The sequence below is a fragment of the Heteronotia binoei genome, chromosome 1, assembly GCF_032191835.1.
Source record: "Heteronotia binoei isolate CCM8104 ecotype False Entrance Well chromosome 1, APGP_CSIRO_Hbin_v1, whole genome shotgun sequence".
In the NCBI taxonomy this organism is placed as follows: domain Eukaryota; kingdom Metazoa; phylum Chordata; class Lepidosauria; order Squamata; family Gekkonidae; genus Heteronotia; species Heteronotia binoei.
This window is the reverse complement of record NC_083223.1, coordinates 91,738,366-91,762,150: the sequence shown is the minus strand read 5'-3', so window position 1 is coordinate 91,762,150 and position 23,785 is coordinate 91,738,366.

Below are 23,785 nucleotides of genomic sequence, written 5' to 3'. Positions count from 1 at the left end.
AATAGCTTGGCAGCCTCTGCAAAGCAGGACGTCATATGCTGCAGAGCTGATACCGAGTGGGAGACGAGTGCAGCATCATCAGCAAACAGTAGCTCTCGGATGAGTTTTTCCATTGTCTTGGAGTGTGCCTTTAGTCGCCTCAGGTTGAACAGGCTGCCATCGGTGCGATAGCGGATGTAGACACCATCGTCCTCATCTAGATCTACTGCGGCTCTTTGAAGCATCATGCTAAAGAAGATCGTAAAGAGAGTTGGCGCGAGAACGCAGCCTTGCTTTACACCTGTGCCTATTGGGAAGGGCTCCGAGAGGTCATTGCAGTGTCTGACTTGGCCTCGCTGGTCTTCGTGTAGCTGGATGATCATGCTGAGGAACCTTGGGGGACATCCTAAACGTTCCAAGATTTGCCACAGGCCTTTCCTGCTAACGGTATCGAAAGCTTTGGTAAGGTCGACAAAAGTCACATACAGACCCTTGTTCTGTTCCCTGCATTTCTCTTGGAGCTGCCTGAGAACAAATACCATGTCGGTGGTGCTCCTGTTAGCTCTGAAGCCGCACTGGCTCTCTGGGAGGAGTTCTTCTGCAATGGTGGGCACCAGTCTGTTCAGGAGTATTCTGGCAAGGATTTTGCCTGCGATGGAGAGCAGGGTTATTCCCCGGTAGTTGGAGCAGTCTGACTTTTCCCCTTTGTTCTTGTATAGGGTGATGATGATTGCATCGCGAAAGTCCTGTGGTAATTTGCCTTGTTCCCAGCAGGTGACAAGTACTTTGTGAAGTGAGCTATGTAGTACTGTGCCCCCATGCTTCCAGATCTCTGGTGGAATTCCATCAACTCCTGCTGCCTTGCCACTTTTCAGTTGCTTGATGGCTTTAACAGTCTCTTCTAGGGTGGGGATCTCATCCAACTCTGTTTTCACCGGTTGAAGTGGGGTGAGGTGGATTGCTGAATCTTGAACTACGCGGTTGGCACTGAAGAGAACCTGAAAATACTCTGACCACCGGTTCAGTATGGATGCCTTGTCTGTGAGGAGCACTTGGCCGTCTGCACTATGCAAGGGACTCTGAGCCTGATATGATGGACCATATACTGCCTTCAGGGCTTCGTAGAACCCTCTTAAATCACCAGTGTCTGCACACAGCTGGGTTCTCTCTGCAAGCTTGGTCCACCACTCGTTCTGAATGTCTCGAAGCTTGCGCTGGAGGTTGCTACATGCAGCGCGAAAGGTTGCTTTTTTCCCAGGACAGGAGGGCTGAGCAAGATGTGCTTGGTAGGCAGATCTCTTTTTTGCCAGTAATTCTTGGATCTCTTGATTGTTCTCATCAAACCAGTCCTTGTTCTTCCTTGTGGAGAACCCGAGGACTTCTTCAGAGATCTGCAGGACGGTAGTTTTTAGGTGTTCCCAGAGTGCTTCTGGAGAAGGGTCTGTGGGGCAACTGAGGTCCTCAATTCTTGACTGGAGTTTTGCCTGGAAGGCAGCTTTAACTTCGGCTGACTGGAGGCTGCCAACCTGAAACTTCCTCCGAGGGATACCTCCTCTCCTGGGTGTGGGTTTAAAGTGAAGACGGAGATTGCAGCGTACAAGACGATGATCCGTATGACATTCTGCGCTGGGCATTACTCAGGTGTGTAAGACATCTCGAAGGTCTCTCTGGCGCACCAGAATGTAGTCGATAAGGTGCCAATGCTTGGACCGTGGGTGCATCCAGGTTGTCTTCAGACTGTTCTTCTGCTGGAAGATAGTGTTGGTGATGGTGAGCTGGTGCTCCATGCAGAATTCTAGCAGGAGGCGCCCGTTGTCATTGCAGTTGCCAATGCCGTGTTTGCCAAGTACTCCTTTCCAGGCTTCCGAGTCTTTACCTACTCTGGCATTGAAGTCGCCAAGGATGATCACCTTGTCCTCTGTAGGGGTTTTCCGTACGAGGTTGCGTAGATCAGCATAGAACTTGTTCTTTTCTGCAGGATCTGCTTGAAGGGTTGGGGCATACACACTGAAAAGTGTTGCATGCTGCTTGTTTTGAAGTGGGAGGCGCATGGACATGATGCGATCTGAGTGACCTGTTGGAAGGTTTTCGAGTTTGGAGGCAATGGAGTTCCTGACCATGAAGCCAACGCCAGAAAGGCGGCTCTCAGCCTTTGACTTACCCGACCAGTAGAGGGTATAGCCAGCACCGTGTTCTTGAAGACTACCTTCCTCAGGGAAACGGACCTCACTGAGAGCTGCTATGTCGATATTCAACCTGAGAAGTTCGTGGGCAACTAGAGCAGAGCGTCGTTCAGGGCGACCACTGCCTACTGTGTCAAGCATGGTTCTGATGTTCCAACACGCAAGCTTTAGTCTTTGCACACTTTGTGAGGCAGGTGCATGCCTTTTCTTTGTTGTTATTTTTCGACCGCAAGTAAGGATGCCCGTTGACCGCGGCTAGCCAACTGGGGTGGGGGAGACGAGCTTTGTTTAGGCCACCTTTTCTAGGCCCCTCTCCGTGTGGAGCAAGCAGTGCTGTCCCTAGATAAGGCTGCTTGGTCGTTCAGGGTGCTGCCGAAAGATGCTTTCGTCTCCGGGTTAGCATCAGGCGACCAATATCCTGAACCGCCTACATGCAGGATCGGGACTGCGGCTTCCAGTGGCACCTTCCACCTGCCGTTTCGCCCCTTGCCTATCGCTGCAGGACTTGATGCGTTGTGAGTTGTGTGTGTGGATATGCCCTTCAGGCCTGCGCAGAGGAATTTTTTAGGTGAAGCGCAGTGTGCGCGGTACTGGCTCCACCCTTTCACCTGGGGGTCATCTGCCATGGCCCAGTAAGCCGGGACGCCGGCAGTGAGTCCTCCAGGTGGTAGGTGTTACATTAACGAGCTCTATCTGCCCGGGTTTGATGTTAGAGTTTTCCTTCTCTTAGGCTGACGAGGTTGGTGGGCCCAGCCTGCCCATCCGGTTATACCGCCGGACAATTCGGTCGCACCATGACGTAGCAAACTCTGTGAAAACGGGGGGGACCAGCGAGAAGGTGTTGCTACGGATGCAGTAATGCAGGAGAGGCCATTGCAGTGACCATCTGCCAGGCATAGCCAGACAGTGACCATGCGGCGTTCACTACACCGGGAGAGGAGAGGCTATGTATTGCGCATGCACTTTCCCTGGGGGGGTAGGATTCCCAGAGGGAGCCCACCCCCCAATATTTGTGCACAGAGGAGTGAAAAGTGATGGTGTGGCCAAAGGCCAGTGCCAAGAGATTGCCATGGTAGGCAACCTAGTAAACTTCACCTCTTTGCAGAACACAAGCTTGGTTTCGGACATGGCTTGGAAAAGAAATCTCAGCCTTAGATTCTGTGCAAAGATCAATAATAAATAATAAAATAACCCTCAGAAATGTCTCATACTTTTACACAGCCAAGTTGCAGAAACCAAAAGTTTGTTTGATCATCTGAAACAAATTTGATTCACAGAAAGTCAGCTGTTTCAAACATTCTTCTGCTAAGCAAATGCACGCTTTCTTGACCCTGTGTTTATCTGCTGTCCTAGACAGAAGGTAAAGAATGAACAGGAGCTTGCAGCAATTAAGTGCTTTTCCCACTTTGTGTGCATTGTGCCACTGTTTACTACTTGTTCACACCATAGGTGATTGTACTAAATGTTCCTGCTCTTACTGCTTTTCTTCTTTCAAGGAAAGGTATAATATTGACAAACTAGGCAACCTTTCACATCTTGTCTTGTAAATCAGTGACCTGAACATAGATCTACTATCAGTGCTGGAAAATTCACAGAACATCTAATTCCCCTGGGAAGTGGAGAGAATCTCAGAACCATTTCTGCTTTCATACATTGCCTGATCCCCACATAAATTGTATTATTAAAGCCACATGTCTTCTTCTGTAACTTTGACATAAAGTTTACAGTGGTCTAGTGCCTAAACTGTTGAGCTTGGACTGAAGAGACTAAAGTTCAAAACTTGAACTAACTATGAAGCTCATTGTATGATTCTTTGCTCAGAGTATTCTCTTCTACCTATACCTATTGAACAGGATTACAGCAGGAGAAAAAAATCAGGATAATTCCATCCATGTTTGCCACCATGAGCCCCTTGGAGGAGCAATTGCGTAAGAATGGATGGCAAACCTGATTGCTACCTGCATCTGAGTCTTATCAGAACTGATGTTCTATCTATGTTATCAGTGAATAGCAAGGATTCTGTAATAATTATGGAAGCATCATCACATCCATTTTATGTCCCTCTTTGCAAATCCCTGTTATAGCTTTCAGAAATTATATAAAAAAGTTCGTGCTTAGGCTCATGCTTCCATGCCATGCCTTGAAGTAAGAAGTAAGGGAGAACAAACAGTAAAGAGAACAAACATGTTCTCTCCTCCAATATGAGTAGTTCTGAAAATTATAATAGAAGTCTATAGCTGTCGAAGACAAAGGAATGCTAAGTGGGTTTTAGAGATGCTTTCCCTCCTTCTATAATCAAAATAAATTAAATTGAAAGACTCAATTGTTATCTATGCGTCATGTGTAGCCCACAGTGAAACATGTTTTTGAGCCATTTCTTAAGCAAAAAATACCTGTGACAACATGCAATTAAAGCCTTATGAGATACAAATCTGTTATGTGTCCAGCATTGTGCAATTTCTTTCCTTCCCTCCAAGGCTTTTTTGGTAGAAAAAAACCCAGCAGGAACTTATTTGCATATTAGGCTACACTCCCTGGTGTCACCATTGTTTCACACAGGGGTTTTCTGTTGAAAAAGCCCAGCAGGAACTCACTTGCATATTAGGCCACACACCCCAATGCCAAGCTAGACAGAACTGCTTCCTTCCATAAAAAATTGAAGTTTCTGTTGTGTAATCTAGCAAAATTTATCATTTTCAGGTTCAGACGTTAATAGGATAACTATGGCAATACTACAACCAAGCTATATGTCATCTGTTGTAGGAGCATTTGTAATACTTCCAGTTCAGTATGATTGTCACTTGTCACTCCATAATGACTCTAATAATAGGGAACAATGTAAGAAGTAACCATTTATTCACCAATTAATGTAATTTCACATTATAAAAATTAGCAGTGCAGAACCAGATTGCATTACACAGGCAAATCTTTGAATAAGGCCATAGGTGTACTGTAGGCATGACTTCTCCCATGGCTCAGTCTGCAGAAAGAAAAAGATTGCTTTGCTTAATTTGTCCATGACATATTCAAGGTACTGTAGCCCATTACAGATCAGCCTGTTGATAAAGCCAATGAAACTAAAACTGTGTCCAAATGACAGTTTTTCAGTTTAATAATAAAGCTTATTATTTCTTATTAAATTATGGAGCCAACACTGCCTGTGATGCATACATTGGTTTCTTTTTGGGCCACTATGGTTCCTTGAATTGCATTTCAGCATTTAAAGTAAAGGTAGTCCCTTGTGCAAGCACCAGTCGTTTTTGACTCTGGGGTGACGTCACATTACAATGTTTTCACAGCAGACTTTTTTACGGGGTGGTTTGCCATTGCCTTCCCCAGTCATCTACATTTTCCCCCCAGCAAGGTGGGTACTCATTTTACTGGCCTCGGAAGGATGGAAGGTTGAGTCAACCTTGAGCCAGCTACCTGAACCCAGCTTCTGCTGGGATCAAACTCAGGTTGTGAGCGTAGAGCTTGGATTGCAGTGTTACTGGAAATGCTTGGCTCTCCTCTTTTAGATGGGGAAGTTAGCAAGAGGGAGAATAGGTAGAGCGAATTAGGAGCTAAGATCTTCACCAATTATGTGAAGGTCCAATTTTCTTAAAGGAAAACTCCAGAGAAAATATATTTTATAATGTTTTTACTATGAAATAATGAAAAAGAGTACAATTATACACACAAGCAATAAAACACACAATCAAGGATTATAAGAAAATAGGGTTGATCAATAGAGAGTTGTAGGGTTTGGTTGAAATGGGTGATACTACCTGTCCTGTAGTGCAGACGTCCATGCAGCAAAGAGAAACGAAGAAGAGAGCATGGGTGACCAGCATGACATCCCCTAAAGACCCAATTACAAAGAGTAACAGGGGTACAAACTGTATATGGCGTCTTACAGAATGGACAACGCGCTGGGATTTGAACCGAGTTCATATAGGGTTTTGGAGGGGTGGAACCCTTCCTGTAACTAAGGGGGCTGTGCTGCAGGGCACAGGCAGGAGGGAGTCTAAAGCCGGTCCAAAGTCAAAGTTCAAGGAGTCAGTCAGGAGCCGAGTCGCCACAGCAAAATCGCAAACCAGAAGGAGAAATCAGTGTCCAAAGCCAAAGGGTCAGGGTGCCAAGGAATTCAAACCAGTCAGGAACTGGAATCAGGAAGGAGTGTGAATGCAAGCCAGGGAATCGACTTCTTGCTTCCACGAGGTTGCCAAGTCTCGGGCGTAAGTTATATGGGCACATCAATCAGCCTGCTTCCTGGGTGGCCATAGTTCCCCTAATAATCAGGGCTAAGAGATCTGAACCATTAGCATGCGGCACATCTGTTTTCTGTCAGTGTCTGTTGAAGATATGCGTGTATTCTTGAGATGGGAGGGGGAGAGCTTGGAGGAGACTGATTGTCAACAGCCAGTGTAGGTGTCTGGAATGTGGAGGGTGTGATTGACGGCCCAGCTGTTGGTTCTTCCTGGTCTGTTAACCCTTCCAGCTCCCCCTCCTCAGGGCTCATGACAGTGATGAGCTTTTTCATCTGAATGGATCTCCAGGTGGGGACAACAGCATGTGCTGACTCAGTGATATTTGTCCAGGTGGGTTTATTAGAGGTCAGAGTGAGTTTTAATTCTTAATTAATTTAGGATGACACCATGAAGAAGAGTAAATGTAGAAGATAAAGGATTTTGTATAATGTCAGACATTACCACAGTAGTGGACAAAGAGAATAGTTGATTTAAGAAGATGAGTCAAGAAGGTGGCCACTTAATCAGATAGCCAGAGGTTAAAGGCAGAAACAATACCTACCTGTTGAACTCATGATGTTATCATTCAGTTGGGAGCAGCGAGTACAGGAAAAACGCCTATGTTGCAATCAGAGTCAAACCCCTGCATGTTCTCTGCTACATTACAGAGTGTTCCTTGGTCTGTTTTCTGATCAGTCTCCATTTTGTTTCCTGGTCTTTGGGTCCTCTTAGTTCAGATGGGGTACCCTTTGGAGATAGTGTTCCTGGTTACAGCAGTACTGCAACTTTACCACTCTGCAAATATTTCAGGGGGCTTACACTGAATTCCTCTTTCCTAACAGAGAGAAAGGGCCAGAGAGACTACACTATATTCCACAGCCTGGTGCTATAAAGAGGATTTGGATGACAAAGAAAAAGAAAAATTGAAGAGGCATAAAGTGGACTGAACTTGGGCCAATTGGCTGCCTGGGTTTTTCATATATGCTGATTTGATAGTACGTGCCCAGCCTTGGAGGGCTGCTTCGCTTAGCCAGTATATGGATATTTTCTATAAGGGATATAAAATGTTTAATGGGCCCATGTGGATTCAGTAGGACGAAAAGTTCAGGATGCAGGATGCTTTATACCCTTCCCTTCAGTGGAACAGCATCCACCAGCAGCTTCGGCTCCAAGTCATGTCCCCTGTGCAACCAAATTTGGGTGACCGCTCTGATAGTAGCCATTTGGTTGCCAGAACATCTGTGACTTCTTCATCTTCTTCCTGCAGTTCTGCGGGGCAGGCAGTTCAGCCCCGCTTGCTTTGCTGGGAGTTTGGCTCCCAAGGAGTGTGCAGTAGGAAGGCTTGCTAGTACAAACATGAATGCCCCATGTGCAGTGGCTTTCACTCCTTTAGTAACTGCCCCAGAGCCTGGCCATGTGAGGGACTGACTAATGCACAGAATCCTGCAGAGCTAGGCTGTCTGTAACATACTTGGTTGAATCCAAGTAGATTTTTCTGGGGAAAGGAGGATGGGGTTCCCTTTTATGACCAGAAAGACTATTCTGAGCATTATGGGACTTGCATGTTCAAAAACCACGTGAGATAGGGGTTGTAGAGGATTGGGTAAGAGTGAGCAAAAAACCTGGCTGGATACAACCCACAGACCTCAAATAATGCCACACTATGACCTCCATAATAAATCGAATCAAATAAATAAATAAATAATTGTATTGATCTCAGGTTACTTCACTGGAATTAAAGTCTAATATGTTTAAAAGACCTCAACACATGATAGGCATGTAGCTTTGGATTAGATTTAAATTATATATCATATCCACCTTCAGCAAGTTATATTTGTTCCTTTATTTTTCAAGATAATTCACTTTGTTTGCTTATATTAGCTGTTGCATTTTATTTCTGACCAAGGTTTTTTAATAAAGATTTTTACATAGCCAATTATTGGAAGTTTGGGTCAATATTTTTACATATAAATAAAAATAAAATACATCATTGAATAGTACCATGTAGTATATATCCTACATTATGTTGATATCTACAATAAACCTTTACAGGAAAAACTTGTAACTCAAGAATACACATAAAACATACTCAGGAACAGTTTTTTACATACTAATTAGTTTGTTTCCAGGGCAAAGTGTAAGATTAATAATAATAATAATAATAATAATAAAAAATTAGTTTAGGAATGTAATACTGTCAATAGACACACTGGAAACTGAATAAATACATTGCAGGAAAACAGATAAAGAATGGCAGTCTCCCCTGCCCTTATACTCTATAAAGGTTCTACTCACATTGTGATGTCACTTGGGCCTTTGAAGCACGCAGGTGAGAAGGGCTGAGGACTAGAGAGCTTGGGCTGGGACTGCAATTGAATCATCCAAGGCTGAGCAAGGAAGTGGGTATAAGCAGTCCAAGCATCTGCAGGGTGAGCTTCGGGAGTTAAAACGGGCAGATTAATTCTTTGCTTGCAGCATGCCCTATACTTGCAAACCAAATACACTATAGACACAGTTATGCTTTATAAGTTGCAGCTGGATGTAGATTTTGCATGGCAACTGAACAAGTGAATTGACATGAAGGATTGCATGGCTCCAAGTCTTTTTCTGAGCTACCCAAGAGCAACAGGCTACTTTTAATGGAGATAGTCTCTGTTTCAGTTGCATAAGATTGTGTTGACTGAAGTGGTGCACAGTTAATTTGCTTCCCACATCCTAAGAACTCATTTTTCCTAACTCATATTTCATCATAACTTCACAGAAGCTTTACAATGTGTGAATAAATGCCCTTGGTGTGAGTGATAAACCAAAATCACTCTTTTGGAAAAGGTAATTAATTTTTAAGTGTTTTTGTTTCAATTTCCACACCACAGGAACATGAATAAAGTTCTTCATGGTGGATTAATTTATGTAGCTTGATCAGCAAATGAATGGCAGAAGCAGGTGCATGTTTAACTCTATAGGTGACAATGTTCCTCCTTACAAGTTTTTAATTTGTGTTCCTCTTAACTGTTGTGAGTGCCAGTTGTGTGACAGTCAACTATTGGGAATGAAAAGGCTATGGAAAAAAACACTATCCTGACTGATGAAATAAGAGACAGGAGACATTCTCTTGTCAGGATCATGCAAACAATCAAGCTACTTTAATGTATGGAAGTTTTTTCCAAGTAGTTTGATCATCAGTCCACAGCTTTTTCAATTGTTTGATTTGACATGGAATGCTGGATTCTGAAATAGAAATGATGTTGATAAACCATTAAAATCCAAAACATTAATCACTTGGTTATTGTTCCTAATGAGTGAGCTGAGCCTTTAAAATGACCAAGGAGAAACTTGAGCTGAACATGCCCTCAACCCAGGATCTCAAACTCAGGCAACAGCACAGGATGATGAGATATGTGATAGACATCTAGGGATGGGCATGAACCAGGAAAATGCTGTTCAGTTTATGGTATGCTCAGTTTGTGAACCACAAACCATCTTAAATTTTAAGTGCTAAATGAACCAGTTCAGTTCATGAGGTTTATAGTATGGTAGAATGTTCCCCCCACCCCAGCATGCTAGAGGCACAAAACTCACAGGGGATCTCTGGCTCACTCTCCTCTATGTGCTCTACAAGTGCGGTGCAGGTTGGATTTACGGGTCTGAGTTACAGCTTCCCAAAGAAGATGCCCCCAGGAAAATCCTTTCTGTGGAAATGATAGGCGCAGGTTCAGGACTATATAAAACAGATGCTGTGCAAGCTAGAGACATCAAACTCTCAGGGGACCTCCCCTTGATGCTCCTCAAGTGCCCTCCAAGTTATGTGCAGATTGGACTAAGGGGGTGGAAGTTATGGCTTCCTAAAAAAGATGCCCTCAGGATAGTGTATTTGGGGGAAATTCCAGGTGCGGGTTCAAAACTGCAAGCCACACACACCAAATGCACAGGGAACTTCTTGCTTTGAAATTGCTTCAGGGACCTGTTGCTTTGCATTTCTATTGAGTAGAGATAGTCTATCTGGAAATGTATCCATTCATGAACCACCAAGAACAGTTCGAACATTCATGGAAAGTTCATGCCAGTTTACCTGCCACGAACGTCTATTCGCAAACCATGAACTGGCTGAAATTTGTCATGAATTTTAGTTCATGTGGCTCCCATAGCCTTGCCAGTACTTCTGGGCTTGGTTGGTTCCTGGCTGTTAGTGGGCCTCCAGGCCAGCTGCTACTGGGAACTTTGCCAGTAAGCTAAAGGGGCTATTCCTACCTCTTCCCACTAATGTATTTTATTTAATAAGGAAATGAGAGTACAAAACACTTTTGTACAACATGTTTAATGTGGGGATGCATTTCCTTTGATGATACCACATGCACCATTATGATTCCTTCAGTTTTTAACTTTATTAGATGTGTGCTGTGGCTGGGCTAACTTTGCCCCAGCCCCAATCCATGTAGCTCTTGTTAAAATAAATCGCATATATGCTTTTGTGCCTATTAATAGACATCACTGTGTTTTCTTTAGGCAAGTAAGATGGCTTTCTTTTTATTGATGAATTTGTACTGACAGTCATGACAAACATATGGATAGTAACACTCTTGCCAGCAGGATGCTTATCTGTTTTACTGGTTCAGAAGGACCTGATTGATGGGAAAGACCAAGGTCTCCCTAAAGATAATTTAGCCATTTCCATACAGTTTAAGGTTGTGTTAGTTGTATCCTGCGGGACTCCCGGAGGGAGGGAGGGGGGTTGTCTGACCTTCCTTCTGAATGGTAACACATAGGAGATTCCTAAAGGAGCCATCATCTAAAAAGACTAACGATTGCTTCCATGCCTATTATCATTCAGATACGTAGAAAGAGACTTTAAAAATGCACTACCACATTCCTCCCTTGATGTTTCTCATGATCTATTAAGGCATTAGATGCCAGATAAATTAATCATTAAAAACTTACAGTTAAGTCCTTACAAATAATAACCAGATGTATGCTGATTAACTTTGATCTTGAAATATATGTTTTTCTGTCACTAAATGCAGATGATCCAAGGCGATTTGCTTGCCTAACAAGTAATAGCCAGCTAAAGTTCAGAGAAGGGTGTGATTGTTCTGGAGGCAGAACAACTCATGGATTAGAACAAACCATCAGCTTTTCATTTCAGTAGAAACACTTGATTTACAAATCATTTTTCTTTCTTTGGGAGCATAAGCTGTTGTGATGACTTTCTGCTACTATTTTTAACAAAGTAACTCAATTTTTTTCTTGTATATGATGACACTCTGTTTAACAATTTCTGTTTATAAGATATAGTATGACATACCTGCAGCACAATTCGTTTATTAAATTCTCATTCATTTTCTAAACTTATTTATCTCATTATTTAGATAATAGCTCCATCTAGTAACCCAAGTATTTTCCAGTCCTCTAAGAAGCACATTCCAACCTAAAATACCACTTAGTCCAGGGGTGTTGAACTCATTTGTTATGAGAGCCAGATATAATATAAATGATACCTTGTTGGGCCGGGCCACAGGTGTCATAAAATGCAATGTCAGGTAGCAGAGATGCAAACTTTTTAAAGCACACAAACACAATTAAAGATTTTTTTTTTTAAAAAAACTTAAAATAAACCATGCTTAAAACATTAGCACTTCTTGGTCTTAAAGGTGCTTTCTTTGTATCTCTTCCATAGGATCTAGGAAACTGGCCAAAGGAAGCTCTGGCTCTTTCTTTCCTTCTCCAGGAGACCAGGAGAGGGAGGAGCCTCAGCCAATAGAAGAAAGGCAGGCCTGGCTCAGTAACTCTGCTGTGCAATTGAGAAAGCCTGGCAAAGCAAGCACTCCTACCCCCCTCCCCTTCCTCTCCAAGGGAAAAGTCTCAGCCAATGGAGAAAATAGAGACATTGCTCTGTAGCTCCTGTGCAAGCATGGCAAAGCAAGCTGTGATGCAGAAAGAAGCAAGAGAGAGGGAGAAGGAAACAGATGACAGCCCGTTGTTTGGGGGTCTGATAGGAGCCCTCCAGCGGTCTCATTTGGCCCCTGAACCACGTTTGACACCCCTTATTTAGTCAATTTATCAACAAGGTTGTCTCCTTTCCTAAGTCTAATAGCAGTCTTTAAGAATATTCAAGGGTGGTCATCTATATGGTAGGTTTAAACATCAAAGAACATTCCCTGGGGTTATCTTGCAATACTAGAACTACCTAGTTCCAGAGATTTCCTGCATCTTGTACATGATCAGTTATTAGAAATTTAGTATTTTCTGGCTGAGAGCCAAGGTTAGAGTGGTTCAGATTTTTTTTTTGCTCTTGCTTATATATATATAAAATCTGATCCACTCTGATATATTTTATATATATATATATATATATATATATATATATATATATATATATATATATATATATATATATATATATATATATATATAAATAAATAAAAATATCAGAGTGGATCAGATTTTTTTTTTGCTCTTGCTTATATATATAAAAGGCCTGCATGGTTAACAAACAAAGTAATGGAAGCTGTAAAAGGTAAGAAGGACTCCTTTAAGCGGTGGAAAACCAGTCCAAGTGAGATTAGTAAAAGGGAACACAGGCTGTGGCAAATCAAATGCAAGACTGTGATCAGGCAGGCAAAAAGGGACTATGAGGAGCATATTGCAAAAAACATAAAGACCAACAATAAAAATTTCTTCAAATATATTAGAAGTAGGAAACCAGCCAGGGAGGCAGTGGGGCCCTTGGATGACCATGGGGTAAAAGGATTACTGAAGGAGGATAGGAAAATGGCTGAGAAGCTAAATGAATTTTTTGCCTCCGTCTTCACTGTGGAAGACGAGAACTTTTTGCCCGCCCCAGAACCACTAATTTTGGAAGGGGTGTTGAAAGACCTGAGTCAGATTGAGGTGACAAAAGAGGAGGTCCTACAACTGATAGACAAATTAAAAACTAATAAGTCACCGGGTCCGGATGGCATACATCCGAGAGTTCTGAAAGAACTCAAAGTTGAACTTGTGGATCTTCTAACAAAAATCTGTAATCTTTCATTGAAATCTGCCTCCGTTCCTGAGGACTGGAAGGTAGCAAATGTCACCCCCATCTTTAAAAAGGGTTCCAGAGGAGATCCGGGAAATTACAGGCCAGTCAGTCTGACTTCACTACCGGGAAAGTTGGTATATCAGCATATTATATATATATATATATATATATATATATATATATATATATATATATATATATATATAAAATATGCTGATATAATGGACTATTTGACAAGGTAAGAAATAGCATCACAGGAGCAAAATTCATTGAAAGGAGGAGAAGAATGGATTTATACCCTGCCCTTCACCAAGTCTCAGAGCAGTTTACAATCGCCTTCCTTTTCTCTCCCCACAACAGACACCCATGAGGTCGGTGGGGCTAAGAGAGCTCTCAGAGAACTGCTCTTGGGATAACAGCTTTACTTTACTTTATTTTAATTTAAATCCCACTCTCCCCACCAAAGCAGACTCGGCAATAAAATCACAACAATCAATTAAAATGTTATAGCATTAACACATTAATTTAAAATTCAATAACTAAAACAATTTGGTGCTAACATCATATGTAGTTGTTTCACTTCCCATGGCTTCCGTGTTCTTACTTTTTCTCCTACTATAATGGTAACTCTATATCAGTTAAAGGCCAACCGCAAGAGTGTGGTTTTACAGGCCTTACGGAACTGGACGAAGGAACTGGGCAAGCTCTGAGAGAATTGTGACTGCCCCAAGGTCACCCAGTAGTTGCATGTTGAGAAGTGGAGAATCAAACCTGGTTCTCCAGATTAGAGTCCACTGCTCTTAACCACTATACTAAACTGGATCTCAAATATAGTACAGCTTCTTTTCTATAAATTCGGAAAAGATGACACAGCAAAATGCTCATCTGTGATAAGCTAGCTAAGCTGCAATCCTAAGAACACTTTTCATTGTATAAAATTGGACTTACTTCTGAATAGACCTCCCAGGATTTTTCCTGTAATGTCAGGTTTCCTGATGTCACTCTAATATCAGTGATCAGTGCAGGATTAAAAATGGCACTTCTGACTTCAGCATATATAAAAAAATAGTTCTATGCCCATGTGCCTAGTTGTGAGGATTTTTTTTAAAACACATTTTTCATGTACTTCATTTATTTTCTGTGGTGGCTTCCTTGTCTTCATTCTTGATGACTACCAGCAACCAGCTGCTCACAAGTAGAAATGGTAAGTAGCTGCCTACCATCACAGCTGTTTCTCTTAAGTCACTGTGAGGGGAATGGGAAGTAGATGTGGATCAAATGTGCCCACACAGCAACTGATGAGGAATCAAGCACTTGACCCAACTCAAGCAGAAGCCTGGGGGTGGAGCAACTGCCAGTGAGGAATCAGTCCTAATCTCTTGTTGTTTTCCTTCTAACTCAGAGTCAGCTGCAGTTGGATGTTCTATTAATGGCTGAGAGCTGGCTGCAGGTAGTTCTTTGTCTAATGAATCCGTGCTGACTTATGACATGTATATTTCTGGACTGGCAAACCTATCAATGAGAACAAACTACTATTGAGAAATTTGAAAGCTCAAAGACGTTTCTGATTTTTTAAATCCTAATTGTAAAATTTAAGACTGTGTTCAATATCCAGTTTTTCAGGAGTGGCAAAAGAAAACTGAATGAATGAGTGCAGAATATAAAAATTGTACTCTCATGTGGGCCAGTTCAAAAATCACAATTATAGATAAGGAAGTTTTGTTAGCTGTCTTTAGACAGAGGTAACAGGAATTCTGCATTTTCATGTATGCAATGGCCTATAAGTATACAAATGAATTTGCATGGTTATTTCTCTTTATGAAAAGGAACTTGGAAGGCTGAAACATCAGTGTTCTAATTTGTGCAGAGATAACCATATGCATGTACATATCTCTCTGTGTAGGCTCTTTGCTTATGTTTCCCTAACCTCCATCCTTTTTGATGTCCGAAGAAAGATACTATGGTTTGACGATTGATAAGCCATAGGTTGCATGCAGTCAGCTGGCAAACCAAAATTAGAAACCATGGTTTGAATGTGAGCATTATACAGATATTGACAGACCACAGTTATGTCTACAGTTCCTCTTCCAAAAGCTGCTACACTATAAATATAGGAATTAGCTTTCAAATGTGAGTGCTCAAAGAATGGAAAATGAAAGTAAACAACTATGGTTTATCTCTTATACACTTGGAAGTTCAGGACATGGTTTGGATTCTAAGTGATGGTTTACCACAAAGTATGATTTGGTGTTATGTCTGATGTGAGCCACCATTACATTTCATCCTTCTAGTTGCTTAGTCTTTAGCATAAGGAGATTGAATGCAAACAAGGATGAAACTTTTGGTTCCTTTAAGAACAGAATTTGGGCAGATTGAGTTTGTCATTTAATGATAGGAAAGATGTAACTGCTGCTGACTCACTCCTGCACAATTTTATCTGATGATTAAGTTTTGAGTGTAGTGAGAGGGATGAATACTTTAAATTAATAAATTAACTCTTTATGATGAATACTTTAAACGAAGTAGTCATGGTTTCTTCACAAGGAATCCAGAGAATTATAGTTCTGTCAGACACTAAGGATCTTTAACAGCTATTCATCCTTATTCTAACAAAACAAAAATTCCCAGGATTCCTTCAGGGGAGACATGACAATCAAGCTATTTTTCAGTAGTACTGATGAGCCTTTGGATTCTGTGCTGTAGCATGTACATTGAAAGGTCCCCATTTAACATTTAAGACTAGCCTAATAATGCCCCAGTTATTATGCTTCATGCTAAGACAACACGCTTGTATTCTGATCCAATCTCAGTGGTGGCAGTCAGATTACTCTTTCCAGCAGCTGTAGCATTGGTGAACCAAAGCCCATTTCTGTTAAGGGATTTAAGGTGGCATACATGGTATTCTCCTCCATTTTATCCTCAAAATAATCCTATGAAATAGCTTAGAATCAGAAAAGGTGACTGGCCCATGAAGATGATCTTCATGGTTGTTTTGTGATTTGAACCTAATTCTTCTAAATTGAGTCCAACACTATTGTGATGTTACTGAGAGCCACCTGTGAAGTGGCATTACTTTAAACTGCTGCATGGAGATTAAAACTGCTGTGAATTAAAGCAACCCATTAACCACTAAATCATAGTTCTGCTTGGTGACTGAATGTTCATTTACAACATTCAATTTTTTGCAGAGCAGAGTCCTAATTCTCTCTCTCTATATATAAAAAAAGACTGAGGCTTATATATGTGTTTGTTCCAGCTTCAAAGCAGAACCATGGATATCCAAGACAATGAACTATTAAAACTTTTATTTAAAATAATCTGATCACTCTAAATATGGTTAAATAAAATATTAAACAGGTTCACAAAACAGTGAGATACCCTATAGAAATCAATCCTGTATATGTCTCCTAGTTTTCCAACATTGACCGTTAGGAAAAAGGTTAAATTTTAAAGCTTCACCAAAAAAGGGAAAAGCAGATTTCAGTAAATTAGAAGTCAGACAGATTCAGAGGTTACAGGATGTGGCCATATTACATAGAAGCTATTACATAGGCCAGCACATGACTTTACTAAACCTTATGATTTGTGCTCTCTGAATTCATGTCGTAAAACACCTCTATCCCAAGGAACAATTGTTGCAAAATCATTTCCATTTTTTCTTGGATTTATTCTGGACATAAATCCATTTACTCATAAGTTATTGTTCAAGGCTGAAATTGGTTAAGTTATCTAAATCAGTGAAAAAATGCATTTTCACTGGAACCTAAAAGAAAACTCTCAGACCTACTTTATATCAAAATATCCTAAACAGTGATTTAAATCTATGGATCCCTTAGCACTGTAGTAATCTCCCATCAGTAAATATTCTAATAACCATGTTGGGCTTTAAAAATGCCTTTATATGCAAGCACATTTAGAGGCAAACCTTTATAGAAGGACTCATGCAATTTACTATATTTAACAAGCATTTGTTCATAGTTTATCTTTTATTTTGGTTAAACAAGAAAGCAGAAACCATTATTATCTGATTAATAGTGCAGAACAGAATGGCAATCTTCTCTCTTTTTTCATGCTTCCCACACTAAAGGGTGCTTTATCTAAAATTAGTTCAGCCTTTCCCCTTAGATATGCTCTACCTTGAAAGGTTAAAAGGTGAAAGGTCCAGTTCATTTATATAAGGCTAGTGGGACTGGAGAATATTTGCCCTTTTTTTCCTTTTCTGTACAGACATCATGAAGATTTGTAAAAACAACAAAATTTGCTTGTAAGGAAACAACTGTATAGTCAGATTAGCTCACAGTCATTATTTCAACTGTCAAGACTATTCACTGTATTTGCAAAGTTTACAAACTACAGCAATGGTCCAGTCAAAGTCAAATACTTTTAAATCCTGCTGATGACAATGGGGCAATTAAGCATAAGTCTGTATCTCTTCCATTACAACTAATAGGGTTTAAGGATGCTGAACGAGCTTGACTATGCCATAAAATTTTGCTAACCTAGAGAAGGTAAGTATGAATTCTAAACTCCATTTATAGTAGCAGTAATTCCATGTAATCAAGGAAGAATAATATTATTGAATGCCGTTGTATAAAGTAGTCAAATAGCACTTTCATATTGATGGGACAAAGAGAAGATTTCTTTGGTTTGTTAATCTAACTAATAAGGAATGGTGCTGAAACAGGCTGTAGCAGTCTGACTGAATAGAAAACTCAGATTGTTCAGAGAATACAGTGTGAGTGATGGTTTAAAGCAGGGGTGGGGAACATCAGGCCCGAGGGCCATTTGCGATCACTTGGTTTGGTCCTTGGGGATTGATGGGCCAAGCCAAAGCACATGGCGGCTTCCCTGGGGCCTGGCTAGCCAGCGAGGATTGTGGGGCCCAGCCGCACTGTGCAGCAGTCCCCCTGGGGTTTGGCTGGCTGGCAGGGATTGCAGGGCCCAGCCACGCTGCGTGGCCTCCCCCCCACACATTTCTTTATTTCTGCTCCTTCCTTCCTTCCTCTTTCTCTTTCTTTCCCTCTTTCTCTCTGTGGAGCCTGAGTGGTGGGCATTGTGAAGGACTACTGCTGGGGTATGTGGGTGCCTTTAAAGGTCTGCTGGGAGCAGCTGCAGTTTCCGCATGAAGGGAGGGATAGAGGGATGCACTAGATTATCCCAGATGGTGTGGCCTAATATGCTAATAAGTGTGTGGCCTAATATGTTAATATTAGGGAATGTGGTCTAATATGCTAATGAGATCCTGCTGGGCTTTTTCTACAAAAAAGCCCTGGAGCTAGGCATTTGCCTAGGGCAGCAGGCCAGGGGTGGGTGGGTTGTGCCAAATTAGGGTCATCCCACATGACTTCAAATAGAAAAACAATTATTTGCATTAATTTTGTGGGTCTGAATCAATCTCCCTTGGTGAAGCACTGTTTTTTAAGTTGACAATTTTGCATGGCCCGCAAGTGATGTTATAAATATTCAGATAGCCCTTGGCAGAAAAAAGGTTCCCAACCCCGGTTTAAAGAATTTTAAAAATGCCTGCAAATTTCTAGCCCCTGTGGCTTCAAAAATCATTTGAAGTGTGTGTATATGTGCAGTCTCCATGATAAGCAAGAGCAGAATTATTTAAATTGATATAAAATGCATATTAAATTATGTAAAGCAAGAATGTCTATTTTATTCATACTTTCTCTTTATTGGTCTTATTTCTCTTTGTTTGCGTATTATAAGATTTCAGATTCTGCTTTTGCAGAACATGAATTATCTGTGTGTAGACCTAGTTAAGTGGTACACACTCAGAGAATCATGAGTGTATCATTGAATGTTTGTACAACTATGAATTGAATTTAAATTCAGGTATTATTTGTGGATGTATGGAATTTACAGGTTGAACAAATCTAGAATTTACACATCTAGACATTCACCATTACATTTCTACTATAATTAAAGTTTTCAAATCTGTATTGCAGTTTTTTAACCAATAGCTCACAGTCTCATATTTGAACTGTGTTGATATTTATAAGCATTTAATTTATTCCATTTTTTTCTGAATGGGCGTTCTGTGATATTACATATGCTTTGACTTGTACATGTTATAAAGGATTCTCTTAGCTATTTGGTTTTACTGAATATTTCTAATCCCCATCTGCTCAAATTCCTAATTTTAACAGATACTCAGTATGTGAACATACTGAATCTTCACACATCTGAACTTAGAATTGGGGGATCCCCTTTGATTTTAAAACTCACAAGAAATGTCTTAAATCAGATACCAATAACTCTTCCAGGTTATTGAAGAATTTCAAATCTAGCATGGTAGGAAGGATGCAGGAATGATTGAAGCATAATTGACAAGAGATTCAGGCTATCCAGGAATAACAGAGTTCTCCTTCTGAAGGTCATTGCAGAACAAAAGGGCTCCTGAACCTCTGCAAGTAAATATTTACTGAGCAGATCTTCTTTTCATGCCTTTCCTAAATTCTGCATGCTTTGGAGGCTGTTATAAACACACACACATTTATGGGGTGGGGTGTCACGTTCTCATGGCGTGGGGGGGGGGTGGAATTCAACACTGTGCTTTTAGATTTTACTTTTAGATGATTTCAGGCCTGTATTTTCTCACTCAAATCTCCTCCCTGACCTAGCAAACAGATAAACAAACAGGTTAGTAGAATATGCTCTGATTTACTTATCCCAGTGTTTAATAAAGACACCTAACTGTTTTCCTAAGGCTACAATAACTGCATTGGAATTACATGCTCTATAAAATTTCCCCTTTGGGTGACCCTTTGCTCTTTCTTGATCTCCGTTTACGTTAAACTTCATTTCTTCCTTCCATTCATCTTGCTGTCAGAGGTATTATTTTTATTCTCAAATACTATATCCACTGGTTCTTCCACTTTGCTTAAGCCACAACCTATAGCAGGGGTCCCCAACCCCAGGTTGTGGACCAGTACCGGTCCATGGCCTGTTAGCAACCGGGTCATGAGTTGTATAATTATTTCATAATATATTACAATGTAGTAATAATAATAAGAAGAAGACATTGGATTTATATCCTGCCCTCCACTCCAAATCTCAGAGCAGCTCACAATCTCTTTTATCTTCTTCCCCCACAACAGACACCCTGTGAGGTAGGTGGGGCTGTGAGAGTTCTCGCAGAAGCTGCCCTTTCAAGGACAAACTCTGCGAGTGCTATGGTTGACCCAAGGCTATTCCAGCAGCTGCAAGTGGAAGAGTGGGGAATTAAACCCAGTTTTCCAGATAAGAGTCCATGCACTTAACCACCACACCAACATAAAGTGCACAATTGCATCATCCCAAAACCATCCCCCATGGTCCGTAGGAAAATTGCCTTCCACAAAACCGGTCCCTGGTGCCAAAAAAGGTTGAGGACCACTGGCCTATACGACATCTGGAGAGACATCAGATTCTGATTCTTTGTAAATCTGTTTAAATTGCTGATCTAGAACTATACATTATGCATTTGGAAACTTGTTTGCTACTGGTATTTAAATTTTCGAAGAGATAAATATCATGACTCTTCATTCTGGGTCTTGACCTAGTGTTTTCTTTGCTTCATGAAATCCCCCCCCCCCCCAATTAAAACGATCAGATGCAGGTGCTGAATCTTCTTGTATGCAGTAGAAATTATTGTGCCCATTAAGGATTACTGGTTAAGGATGGAAGACACAAGAGATAAGGAAGAGTTCATGGAAGGCACAAGAGATATGATGCATTCAATAATATGAGGAAGGAAGGACTCTCCTTCCAAACAGATACTATTTTAACTGTAACTAAATTAGGAGTAATCTTGTATAAAATTGTACTGGATCAAATATATACACACAAAATGCATATTGTTATGTTGGCCCATTAGAAAAATCCAAAAGCAACAGTAGGGAAATGTGTTTACTAGCACCAACTAGACATTTGGTGTGACAAAGAATAAAGATGGTTCATTAGATGAAAACTTGCTCACTATTTTGCAACACTAGTTACTGATAGGCTGCCAACTCTAGCTTGGGAAATTCCTGGATATTTGGGATCAGTGCTTGAGGAAAGTGAGATTTAGGGAAGGGAGGGACTTCAGTGGGGATGAGATGCCATGCAGTCTGGTCCTCTAAAGCTGCCATTTCTTTCAGGGGAACTTATCTCTTAGTCTAGAGACCAGCTGTTATTCTGGAAGAACTCCAGTTCCCACCTTGATGTTGGTAACCTTATCCATTAATTCAGCAATTTCATGACTCATAATCAGGGGTGGAACAGTACTCCATTGTGACTGAATTCAGGTCCAAAGCCAAAGTTTTAGTGGGATGAAACGGCCCAGAAGCAGATGCCTTGAAGAGAGTTCTGAGTCTGCTTTAGAAATACATGAGAGATAAGTGCAAATGGCTTAAATTGCTACACTGAAACTATCTCATATCTCTGATGGCTTCCAGCACAATAAATAGGAAAAAAAAAATCTGCATTGGCACTGATGAAGACAAATCTTAGCACAGCCTAGGATAGTTCCTAGAGATGGACCTCCAACTAATCCAAATTATAGCCTGAAGGCATGGAAACATATGGGGAATTTTGAATCAGAGACAGAAATCAAAACTGGTATTCTTGGACTTCCGGGGGAGGAAAATGCCGAGCTGAGCTGCTTCTCATAACGGGAGCAGGCTGGAACTTCTGTTCAAGGTAGTGGAAGGCAAATTAATGCCTACTGCCTACTTTTCTCAGTTAGAGATTATTCCAAGATATGCACAGAAAACTTTGAGGAGATTTATCTTGGCTAAAAGGGAGTCCCGGGGGGGAAGGCCTCCTTTAAGGCTTTGAGGGGTCTCCAGAGAAGAGTTGCATTTTCATCATCTGCAGAAGTTCTCAGTCATTTATTTGACATAAGCTCGACAGAATCCTAACCTTCTTGGACATTACTAAACATCTAAAGCTACACAAGACTGGTGTGGATCTGGATAATTGGCAGAGAAGGCACAGATTATTGTCTTTCATTCCGGGACTATTTACAGTTAAACAGAATAAATTCAGAAGGTGGGAAATGGAAACCTAGAAAGCTTGGAAGAAGAAGGGATGAAGAGGTGAATTTGGACTTTGTAAATTTAAAGGACAGTGCTAAAAAGTGGGAAGGAATTTATTGTTTGGTCTACTTGCAGTTTTGAAAAAAGAGCACCATCGTCACAGACCTGAAGCATATACAGTCAACACAGGAAGTACGTCAAGTATTGTGAGATCTCTTTACCAGTGAAAATGAGATTTGGTGGCAAGTAAAGCAGGAAGTAGCAGATAAAAAGCCTACTCTAGGACTATAATACCATAGAGAAACATCACGGCCATTGCAAGGAGGTTAAAATTAAAATAATATTTTTAAAGTGTTTGGGACATAAAAATTGTTGGAAATAATTGAGGTGATGATAAGAAGATAAATACTATTGAACATATTGTTTATAATGGACTTTAGAAGCTTTTAAAGGAAAAAAGAAAAAAAATTAAAGGGAAGCAGAAAGTCACACCGCCATTTTGAAGGATTTAAAAACTTTAAAAATTAATATCTCGGTCTGGGAAGCTCTGAGGTTGGCAAAATTAGGCTTGTTGGAAAAAGCAAGCTCTAATCTTTTGAACTTGATAGTCAAATTTGAAATTGGTGAGATCAAAATTTTTGGTATTTTTAAATATCAGAACACAAACAAACCTGGGCAAGGGCTACCTCACTGGAGAAAATGCAGGAACAATTAGAGGCAATGGAGGCCAGAATGATGAGAGGCATGAAAGAGATTATAACTGCATCTAAAAAAGAAATTATAGAAGAGATTTAAAAAGATATTGAAGATCTCAGAAATGAGACTGAGGGAACATCTAAGAAAGTGCAGGAGGTAGAAGGGAGAATGAAAGTACATGACTCCACCTTGTTGAAAATACAAGAAAAAGTGGCAAAATACAAGAAAAAGTGGCAATCCATGACTGCAAATTGATGGAGGCTCAGATACGTTTGAGAGGAGTACCTGAAAAAGAAGAGTGACTTGAAAGAATATATAATAAAAAATAATTACAGAATTTTTAGAGGAATATCCTGAAGAGGCTAAAAATATGTATGATTATATGTATAGAGTGAATTCACTCTGTGCCAAAAAAAATAATTTACCAAGAGATGTTGTTATAAAATATATGACAAAAGAAATGGTGGGAAAGATCATGAACAAAAATTTTAAAAAGATATTGATAGTGGGAGGCAGCAGAGTAAGAATTATGAAGGAGTTGCCAAGGCAAGTGATAAATGACAGAAGAACATACAAAAAACTGACAGAAAAATTACGGGACAATGAAATGAGGTATAGATGGATAATACCTGAAGGTTTGAGTTTTGAACTTCAGGGGAAAAGAACCACAAT